The following is a 10,000-nucleotide window of genomic DNA, read 5'->3' on the forward strand; positions in this document are numbered from 1 at the left end:
CCGAGGTTGCAGTGAGCCGAGATCGTGCCGTGGCGATCCAGCCTGGGTGACAGAGCGAGACTCTGTCTCAAAATAATAATAATAAGGAAGGAGACCACTACTACTCCTGCTGCCCTCCTCCCCGCACCTCGCCTAGTTCACAAGACAAGAGGAAAGACAGAAAGCAGAAAGTTAGAAAGGAACGAAAGCAAGATAAATGGCCAGACACCCTTGGTGCCACCACACGGCCCTAGGAGATTTAAAAAAAAAAAAAAAAGAAAGAAAGAAAGAAAGAAAGAAAAAAAAAAGGAAAAAAAAAGAAAAAGAGGAAGTAATAATAATAACATCGACCCCCGACCTGAACTACTTCTGTTATCTGTGAATTCCTTGTAAAACTTTTTGTTCTGTTAGCTGATGCAGGTAGCCCCCAGTCACGTTTCCCACGCTTGCTCGATTTGTCACGACCCTTTCACGTGCAACCCTTGAGGTTGTAAGCCTTTAAAAAAGTCTTTTTCGGGGAGCTCGGCTCCTAAGATGCGAGTCTGCCGACGCTCCCGGCCGAATGAAAAACCTCTTCCTTCTTTAATCCGGTGTCTCAGGAGTTTTGTCTGCGGCTTGTCCTGCTACATTTCTGGGTTCCCTCACCGGGAAGCGAGCTGGTGATGCACGGAGGGTCGAGGCAGCCCCTCAGGCGGCTTATGCCTGCCCTGTAGAGCATCCCTGCGGGGGACTCTGGCCAGCTTGAGCGATGCGGATCCTCAGAGTGCTGCCGGGTAGGCGTCTGCCCCGGTGCGATGCCTCGCCTCCAAAGAGCAGTGCACAGCACGCCCCCGTGGAGGATCGGCACAGTGGCTGGACACTGGGAAGGAACTGGCACTTTCAGTCCGGACATCTGAAACTTGCTGAGACTGCTCTTTGGAACTTCCCCCACTCCGTTTGAGTGGAAGCGTGGCCTGATCACCCACGGCGTGCCTCTACCGGCACTTTGGTTTTGGTTTCTGACTTGACTTGAATTCATTGGTTGATACTTTGGTTTCGGTTTCGATTTTGACTTGACTTGAATTGCTTGATAAACAGGCCTGCCTTGATTGCCACTTTGGTCTTGCTCCTGATTTTGGTTTGGCTTAAATTGCTTGACGAACAGGTGTGCCCTTAACAACACTTTGGTTTTAGCTTTCATTTTGATTTAGTGTGAATTAGGTGACTGAGTGACCTTTTACCCTTTCCTTCTCGTAGGGTGAATGTTGTTTCGTCTCGAGAGAAACATAGGTCAGACACAAAGTAAGCCCACTCCGCTAGGAGCCCTCTTAAAAACGTTTCAAAAAGAAAAATAAAAGGAAAGTCATCAAGTCGTCACAACTTACCCTACTAAAATGCATGTTACAGAACCTTACAAAAGGTTTTGCAGGAGATTATAGAGTTCAGTTAACCCCCTAGAGGTCACGAACTCTGGGTGAATTAGAATTGCCCTCTTCTGCTGTTGGATGGCCCACGGAAGGAACTATAGGCAGAGCACAATTGGCCGTGTAGTTCAGGTGGTGACGGGGTCGGAGGACAGCCTGTGTACCTAGATCAAATTCCTTTATAGGGACTCATGGCGAAATAGATTATAGACAAAGCCAGCGTTAATTTAGCCCTGTTTAACAACTTTGTGCAAAATAGCCAAAAGTAAAAGTAAGAGCGGCTTCGCCGGCAGACACACAGTTTTTTTAAAAAGGGAGTCCCAGGAAACGGCAAGAGAAGCCAGTTTTTACGGGAGCCGCGAGAGATAACACAGATTCTTTCTCCATGTTTCCCAGCCTACCCCGCTTCACCGAGGCCAACAACCCCCTCAGAAATGAGATTCAGGAGCTGACACGCCCCAGGTCTCACCTCGAAGGGAAGGATCGGAGCCTCCAGAGGCCAAGGAAAGAAGTCGAGATAGTCAAGTGGGCCATCTCAGATCTGGTCTTACTCGAGCTCTGTAAATGCCTCTCAGGGAGATACGAGGACCTGTCTATTATAATGACCAGGCCCACATCCCGGGGGGAGGGGGGTGGGCAACAGACTTTCATCTATCAGCCCTTTTCAACCATTGAGCTACTAAACTGGGAACACCCTGAACCCACCGCCTTGCTCCCGACAGCTAGAGCCCTGTCGAGCATGACTGTGTAGAGGTGTTGGACTCCAGTGTACTCTAGCAGATCTGACCTCCGGGACCAGCCTTGGGCATCAGTACACTAGGAGCTATGCGTGGACGGGAACAGCTTCACCAACCCACGAGGGGAGAGATGTGCAGAATATGCGGTGGTAACCCTGGACGCTGTCGTTAAGCTGGGCTCATTGCTTTAATCCGGGCCTTAGAACTCGGTGAGGGTAAGACTGTAAACATTTACACTGACTCTCGGTATGCCTGTTTCACCCTCCAAGTGTATAAAGAAAAGAGCCTGTTAAACTCTAGAAAACAGGGAAAAGAGCAAAAGAAAAAGAAAGACTAAAAGCAAGTGTAAAGATAGAGAATCAAAAGAAAACAGGAGAGACAGACAGCAGTGCGTGGGCGGGGGCAGGGCCCGTGCCGTTTCTCGGGCCCCACCAGCTGGCCGTAGGAGCGTGAGAACGCGGGGGGGGGGGGGGGGGGGCGGAAAGCAGCATTGTGAGAGGCCGCGGACGTGGATGTAGACATGACCGAAGTCAAGTTAGGCAAGGATTCCAGAGCCGGACAAGGCTAGAGAGAGATTAATGTGCGAGATGGAAAAAAAAAAAAAAAAAGACTCTAGAAGGGTAAATGTTCAGAAGGCAATACAGGAAATGGCCAAGGCCGCAAGACAAAGAGGCCATCGGCCAAGGGCTGCTGCACCTTGGAGGAACCAGACACTCATCTGATCAGGCTGACAGGAGCTGAAGAATGTAAAGACTAGGGCAGACTAGGCACCTTCTCATTAGGCTCCCAGGAGCCCATGGTCACATTAGAAGTTACAAACAGCAAGACTCTGCCGTATCTGGATTCCAATTTCTCACTGAAGGCTCAGCCACTAGATACAGTGACAAAGGGGCGGAGTGGGGGTGGGGATGGGGGGAGGGGGGAACTCCTCCTCTAAGAAACTGAAACAGGAAAAAGAGCCATACCTTGTGAAAACTTGCTTATAGACTTTACAGGACTGCCCCCTGCTGGAGGCTAGTGCTTGTTTGCACCTTTTCAGGGTAAGTTACAGTTTTCCCCACCAGGACAGAAAAAGTACAAGAAGTGACTAAAGTACTGTTAAAAGACATTATCCCCAGGTTTAAGACTACCTCTGATTTTAAAGTCAGACAATAGGCCAGCATTTGTAGCTGTAGCTGGAATAGTGCAAGATTTAACAAGACTGTTAACAATACAACAGAGGTTACACGCAGCCTATCGGCCACAAAGTTCAACAAAAGGTGGAACGCATGAACTGGACACTCGAGCGAGCAGCTACTGGCGACCAAAAAACAAAACGAAAAAAAAAGGGTTGCCATATATAGATATAGATAGATAGACAGATAGATAGATAGATAGATAGATAGATAGATAGATAGATAGATGTATATATATATACACACACACACACACACACATACACACACACACACACAGATATAGATATAGATATAGATATAGATATAGATATATAGATATATGCCAGGAAATTCACTTAAGATAAAATCAGGTTTTTGCCTACGGTCCTCCTCCGAGTCAGGTGCACCCCTACCAAACAAACTAGGTATCTGCCCTGTAAGATTGTGTTCAGTTGGCCACCCGCAAATCGTAGGTCAAATAAAAGGTGACCTCCGGAAACTAAAGAAATTAACCTTTAAAAGGCAAATGCAGCCTTTCAAAATAGCCATACGAAGTGTTCATAATTAAATGAAGAAAAATAATGCCTACGAGCCTGACACCCATTTAAATCTAGGGACTCTGTTTAAAGTAAAACCTAATTTTTCTACAACCCATATAGGATGAGCCCTATACTGTAACCTTGTCCACTCCCACTGCTGTTAAAGTTGCAGGTGTTGCGTCTTGGATCCACCACAGTCAGCTAACACCGACAGCTCAGGACAAGTGGACCGGCTAACAGGACGCAGATCATCCAGCCCGGCTGATCCTGAGACGAGACCAAGCTGCTGCTGAGGACCACAAGCCCTGCTCTAGTCACACACCGGCAGCTGACTAGTCTATGCACGGCCGAAGCTTGAGGACTCATCAAGCAAGTCAATGTAGTTAAAAATCTTAAGACAGATAGTTTTCCTAGAATACTAACTGTTTTCCTATTGTTCTGTCGCTGTATTCAACCTTTTTCCCAGGTAAGGACCTCTTTCGTCCTTGCTGGATATGAATATGCTATACATTGCTTTGTTGTTGTTACCACCCCCCCCCCCCCCCACCCATAACCATGCTAGAAGAAACACCTATGTAAGGTGTCCCCACTGTACACGTACTGCTTAGGAAACCCAGACCCGTCCAGCCCAGCAACGATCGCAAGGTCTTTCAGTCATTCTTTAAACATATAAACCAGAAGTTACCAGAACCTCCTCCTTTAGCCAAAAATTTAAAAAATAAAAATAAAAAAACAGAAAAAAACCTATTTCCTCAGTAGGCTGAAAACATTGCTGGCAGCCTAGATGTTTCTTCATGTTATGTTGATAGAAGGGCTCACGTAAGAGACCAATGGCCTGGAGAAGCAGAAGGGTTAATGCCTCAAGATAACTTGACTTTAACCAACTCTTTCCCCAAACAGACGCCGCAAGTTCAAGCGTCGGGCTCGTAAAAACTTCTCTGATTAAAAAATACTGTTTTACTTGCTAAAAAAAGGTTTTAAGGCCCAGTTAAAAACTAACCTGCTTAAGACATGACAAAGTTAGTACATGTGCCTGTTCAGGTTTAACACAGGTTTGATCCTAGGTCTTCATTTAGAAAAGAGTTTCCAGCTGTAGAAAATGTAAAACCCTCACTGTAAGTGTATTACTTGTAATAGAAACTTGCTGGCCGGGCGCGGTGGCTCAAGCCTGTCATCCCAGCACTTTGGGAGGCCGAGACGGGCGGATCACGAGGTCAGGAGATCGAGACCATCCTGGCTAACACGGTGAAACCCCGTCTCTACTAAAAAATACAAAAAAACTAGCCGGGTGAGGTGGCGGGCGCCTGTAGTCCCAGCTACTCAGGAGGCTGAGGCAGGAGAATGGCGTGAACCCGGGAGGCGGAGGCTGCAGTGAGCTGAGATCCGGCCACTGCACTCCAGCCTGGGTGACAGAGCAAGACTCCGTCTTAAAAAAAAAAAAAAAAAAAAAAAAAAGACCCAAAAAGTAAAAATGAAAGGGAACCCGCCCACTAATTAGTGAAAATTCTCAAAGTGGGGGATGAGGAAGGAGACCTCTACTGCTCCTGCTGCCCTCCTCCCCCCACCTTGCCTAGTTCACAAGACAGGAGGAAAGAGAGAAAGCAAAACGTTAGAAACAAACAAAAGTCAGATAAATAGCCAGACAACCTTGGCACCACCACCAGGCCGTAGGAGTTAAAAAAAAAAAAAAAAAAAGTAATACTAATAACATCGGCCCCTGACCTAAACTACTTGTGTTATCTGTAAATTCCTGACACTATGAAAAAAAGGGTTGTAAAACTTTTTGTTCTGTCTGTCCTTCCTTCCTTCCTTCCTTCCTTCCTTCCTTCCTTCCTTCCTTCCTTCCTTCCTTCTTTCATCCCACCTCGGCCTCCCAAAGTGCTGGGATTACTGGCGTGAGGCACCATGCCTGCTTGGCCTAAAGAGACACCTATTGAAAGTAAGACATAGAGAGCTCCTTGCAGTGATCTGATTGATTGCTTGACTGATTTACAGACGGCGTCTCACTCTGTCACCCTGGCAGTGGTGCCATCAAAACCAAACTCACTGCAGTGTGGACGCTCCTGGACTCAAGCGATCCTTCCACCTCAGCCTCCAGAGTGTAGTGCCTGGGACCATGGGGCACGCGCCACTGTGCCCAGATGATTTTCAATTTTTATTGTTTTATTTTTCTTTTTCCCGAGACAGAGTTTCGCTCTTGTTGCCCAGACTGGAGTGCAATGGCGCGGATCTCGGCTCACCGCAACTTCTGCCTCCCGGGTTCAAGAGATTCTCCTGAGTCTGCCTCCCGAGTAGTAGCTCGGGTTGCAGGTATGCACCACCACGTCTGGTTGATTTTGTATTTTTACTAGAGACGGGGCTTCTACCATGTTGGTCAGGCTGGTCTCCAACTCCCGACCTCAGGTGATTCTCCCTCCCCGGCCTCCCAAAGTGCTGGGACGGCAGGCGTCAGCCGCCGCGCCCGGCCTTCCTTTTCAAATGTTTTTGCACAGACAGGGTCTCATCATGTTGTTGCAAGCCTTCTGCCCCGGCGTCCCAAAGTGCTCGCGTGACGGGCGTGAGCCACTGCGCCTGGACTCCGGGGAATGATTCACGACCACGACCGCTGTACTAACTATTTATTTCTTATTTATTTATTTATTTATTTATTTATTTTTTATTATTATTATTATCTTAAAATTATTATTATTTTTTTGAGACGGAGTTTCGCTCTGGGCGAGGCGGGGCGGGGCGAGGCGAGGCGAGGCGAGGCGAGGCGTGTCGCTTTGGAAACCGCAGCACCGCCTTCTAAAGCCCCATTCGAATGCACAAAGCCCTGTTCCCTTCCCGGACTGGGAGCTGATGCCTTCCATAGCCTTGGGCTTCTCTCCATTCAGAAGCTTTTACAGGCGCAACCCCACCCAGAGGCTAGCTGCGGTTGAGGATTGGGGGTGTGCTGGGGCTGGAAAGTCGGTCCCCTATTTTTGCTAGCTCGGCCACGACATCCCCCGACCCCTATCGCTTGCTCACCCTTTCAGATCCCTTGCCTCCACCGTCTTGGAGGCTGACCTCTGACTTTAATATCTGCCTTTCTTCCTGTCTTGGGTTTGAGGAGGGGGGGCAGGAATGAGGGTGTGTGTGGGGAGGGGGTGTGGGGTGTGGACGGAGGGGAGCGTCCTAAGGGTCGATTTCGTGTCATGCCTCTTTCACCGCCACCGCCGAAGATGAAAGCAACGATCAGCTAAAGACCGCGTGTTCTCATCTATAACTGGGAACTAAATAATGAGAACTCGTGGGCAGAACGAGGGGGACGAGAGAGGCGGGAGCCTACTTGAGGGAGGAGGTGTGGAAGGAGAGACATCTTCAGGGAAAAACAAAACAAAACAAAACAAAACAAAAAACCAAACCACGAAAACTGTCGGGTACTGCGCTGAGTTATCCGGGTGATGAAATCATCTGCACACTGAACCCCCAAGTCAGAAGTTTACTTGTGTAACAATCTTGCACATGTGTGCTTGAACAAGACATAAAAGTTGGGGGGGGGGGGAGAGAGAGAGAGAGAGAGAGAGAGAGAGAGAGAGAGAGAGAGAGACAGAGACAGAGAGAAGGAAACACCACCTCCTTGACCTGAGTCAGGGGGTTTCCGGTCTGGTGGCGGAACGTTCAGTGACAATGGAGTATTTTGGCCTGTTCTTTTTTTGTGCGTTTGCTATTTTTTTTGCTGCTGTTGTTGTTGTTGTTTTAAGACAGAGTCTCACTCAGCCACCCAGCCTGGAGTGCGGTGGTGCGATTCGGCTCACTGCAACCACCGTCTCCCAGGTTCAAGCGATTCTCCCGTCTCAGCCTCCTGAGCAGCTGGGATTACAGGCACCCACCATCATGCTCCGAAGATGTTTCTATGTTAGTAGAGACGGAGTTTCACCATGTGGGCCAGGCTGCTCTTGAACTCCTGACCTCAGGTGATCCGCCCACCTCGGCCTCCCAAAGTGCTGGGATTACATGTGTGAGCCACTGCGCCCGGTGGCGGTCCCTGTGTTTTGTTTTCTTTTTTCTTTTTTCTTTTTTTTTTTTCTTCTTTCTTTCTTTCTTTCTTTCTTTCTTTCTTTCTTTCTTTCTTTTTTGGTAGGGAGGGACTGAGTCTCTCTCAGTCTGTCACCCAGGCGGGGGTGCAGTGGCACTCCCTCGGCTCACTGCAACCTCTGCCTCCCGGATTCCAGTGATTCTTCTTCAGTGGCTGGGATTACAGGCGCACACCACCACATCCGGCTAATTTTTGTATTTTGAGTAGAGACGGGGTTTCTCCATGTTGGCCGCACTGGTCTCGAACTCCTGACCTCAAGTGATCCGTTCTCCTGGGCCTCCCAAAGTGCGAGGACGACAGGCCTGAGCCGCCGGGATTTCAGCCTTTAAAAGTGCCGGCCCTACCACCTTTCGCTGTGGACGTTACGCTCTGAATGACGTGCCATCTCTGCCATAGGTTGACTCCCTGAGTCCCCTCTGCCATTTCACTCCATCCTGGGACGCAAGAGCGAAACTCCATCCCGCCACCTCCTCGTGCAAAACAAAACAAAACGAAACAAAACAAAACAAAACAAAAAAAGAAACTCTACACATGACCTGTAAGTGTCTGTTCCTGTGAGTGATTTCTGAGATACGGCACTGTAGACTGAACGCAGTGGCTCACGTCTGTCATCCTAGTACTTTGGGAGGCTGAGGCGGGCGGATCGCCAGGTCAGGAGATCGAGACCATCCTGGCTAACATGGTGAAACCCCGTCTCTACTAAAAAAACAAACGAATTATCTGGGTGTAGTGGCCGGCGCCTGTAGTCCCAGCTACTCGGGAGGTTGAGGCCGGAGAATGGTGTGAACCCGGGAGGCGGAGGTTGCAGGGAGCTGCGATCGCGCCACTGCACTCCAGCCTGGGTGACAGAGCAAGACTCCGTCTCAAAAAAATAAAAAAATAAAAAAAGAAGAAAGAAAGAAAGAAAGAAAGAAAGAAAGAAAGAAAGAAAGAAAGAAAGAAGGAAAGAAAGAAGGAAAGAAAGAGGAAATGAAAGAAATGGCACTGTATCGCTATTGGGCTAGGACCCTCTCTCTTTCTGTCTGTTCCTCTCTGTCTCTCTCTGTCCGTTTCTGTCTTTCCTGTCTCTCTCACTGTGTCTGTCTTCTGTCTTACTCTCTTTCTTTGCCTGTCTGTCTGTCTACCTCTCTCTCTCTCTCTCTCTCTGTCTGTTTCTCTCCGTCTCTCACTGTCCGTCTATGTCTTTCTCTGTCACTCTCTTTATCTGTCTGCCTGTCCCTCTCTTTCTCTCTGTCTCTCTGTCTCTCTGTCTGTCTCTCTCTCTCTCTCTCTCTCTCTCTACCTGTGTCTCTCACTCACTGTGTCTGTCTTCTGTCTTACTCTCTTTTTTGCCTGTCTGTCTGTCTCTGTCTGTCTCTCTCCCTCTCTCCCCCTCCCTGTCTAGTCTGTTTCTCTCTCTCTCTCTCTCTCTCTCTCTCTCTCGCTCTCGCTCTCGCTCTCGCTCTCGCTCTCTCGCTCTCTCGCTCTTTCTGTCCGTTTCTCTCTGTCTCTGTCTGTCGATCTCTCTTTTTCTACGTCTGTCTCTTTGTCTGTCAGATTCCCCCGTCCCAGAGAGGGCCCTGCCCCTTCCACCAAAGTGAGAAGTGCGTGCTTAGAGAGGCCGAGAGGAATCTACACAGACGGGCCTTGCCGGGCTTCCCCACTGGGTGCATGATTTCGGGAGATCGAGGCCGGGTCCCCACTTGGATGGAAGGGCCATTTGCAGACCTTTCTCTCTGTCACCTGTGATGTCCAAACTTCTCGTATTTCCCTGATAAGCTCCTCGACTTTAAAATAAACGGCTAAGGCCGGGCACGGTGGCTCATGCCCGTCATCCCAGCATTTTGGAAGGCCGAGGCGGGTGGATCACCTGAGGTCGGGAGTTCGAGGCCAGCCTGACCCACATGAAGAAACCCCGTCTCTACTAAAAATACAAAATTAGCCGGGCATGGGGGCGCAGGCCTGTAATCCCAGCTACTCGGGAGGCAGACGCAGGAGAATCGCTGGAACCTGGCAAGCGGAGGTTGCAGTGAGCCGAGATCGCGCCATTGCACTCCAGCCTGGGCAGCAAGAGCGAAACTCCGTCCCACCGCGCGCGCACACGCACACACACACACACACACACACACACACACACACACACGAA

Source organism: Macaca fascicularis, chromosome 10 (genome assembly GCF_037993035.2).
Source record: "Macaca fascicularis isolate 582-1 chromosome 10, T2T-MFA8v1.1".
Taxonomy (NCBI): domain Eukaryota; kingdom Metazoa; phylum Chordata; class Mammalia; order Primates; family Cercopithecidae; genus Macaca; species Macaca fascicularis.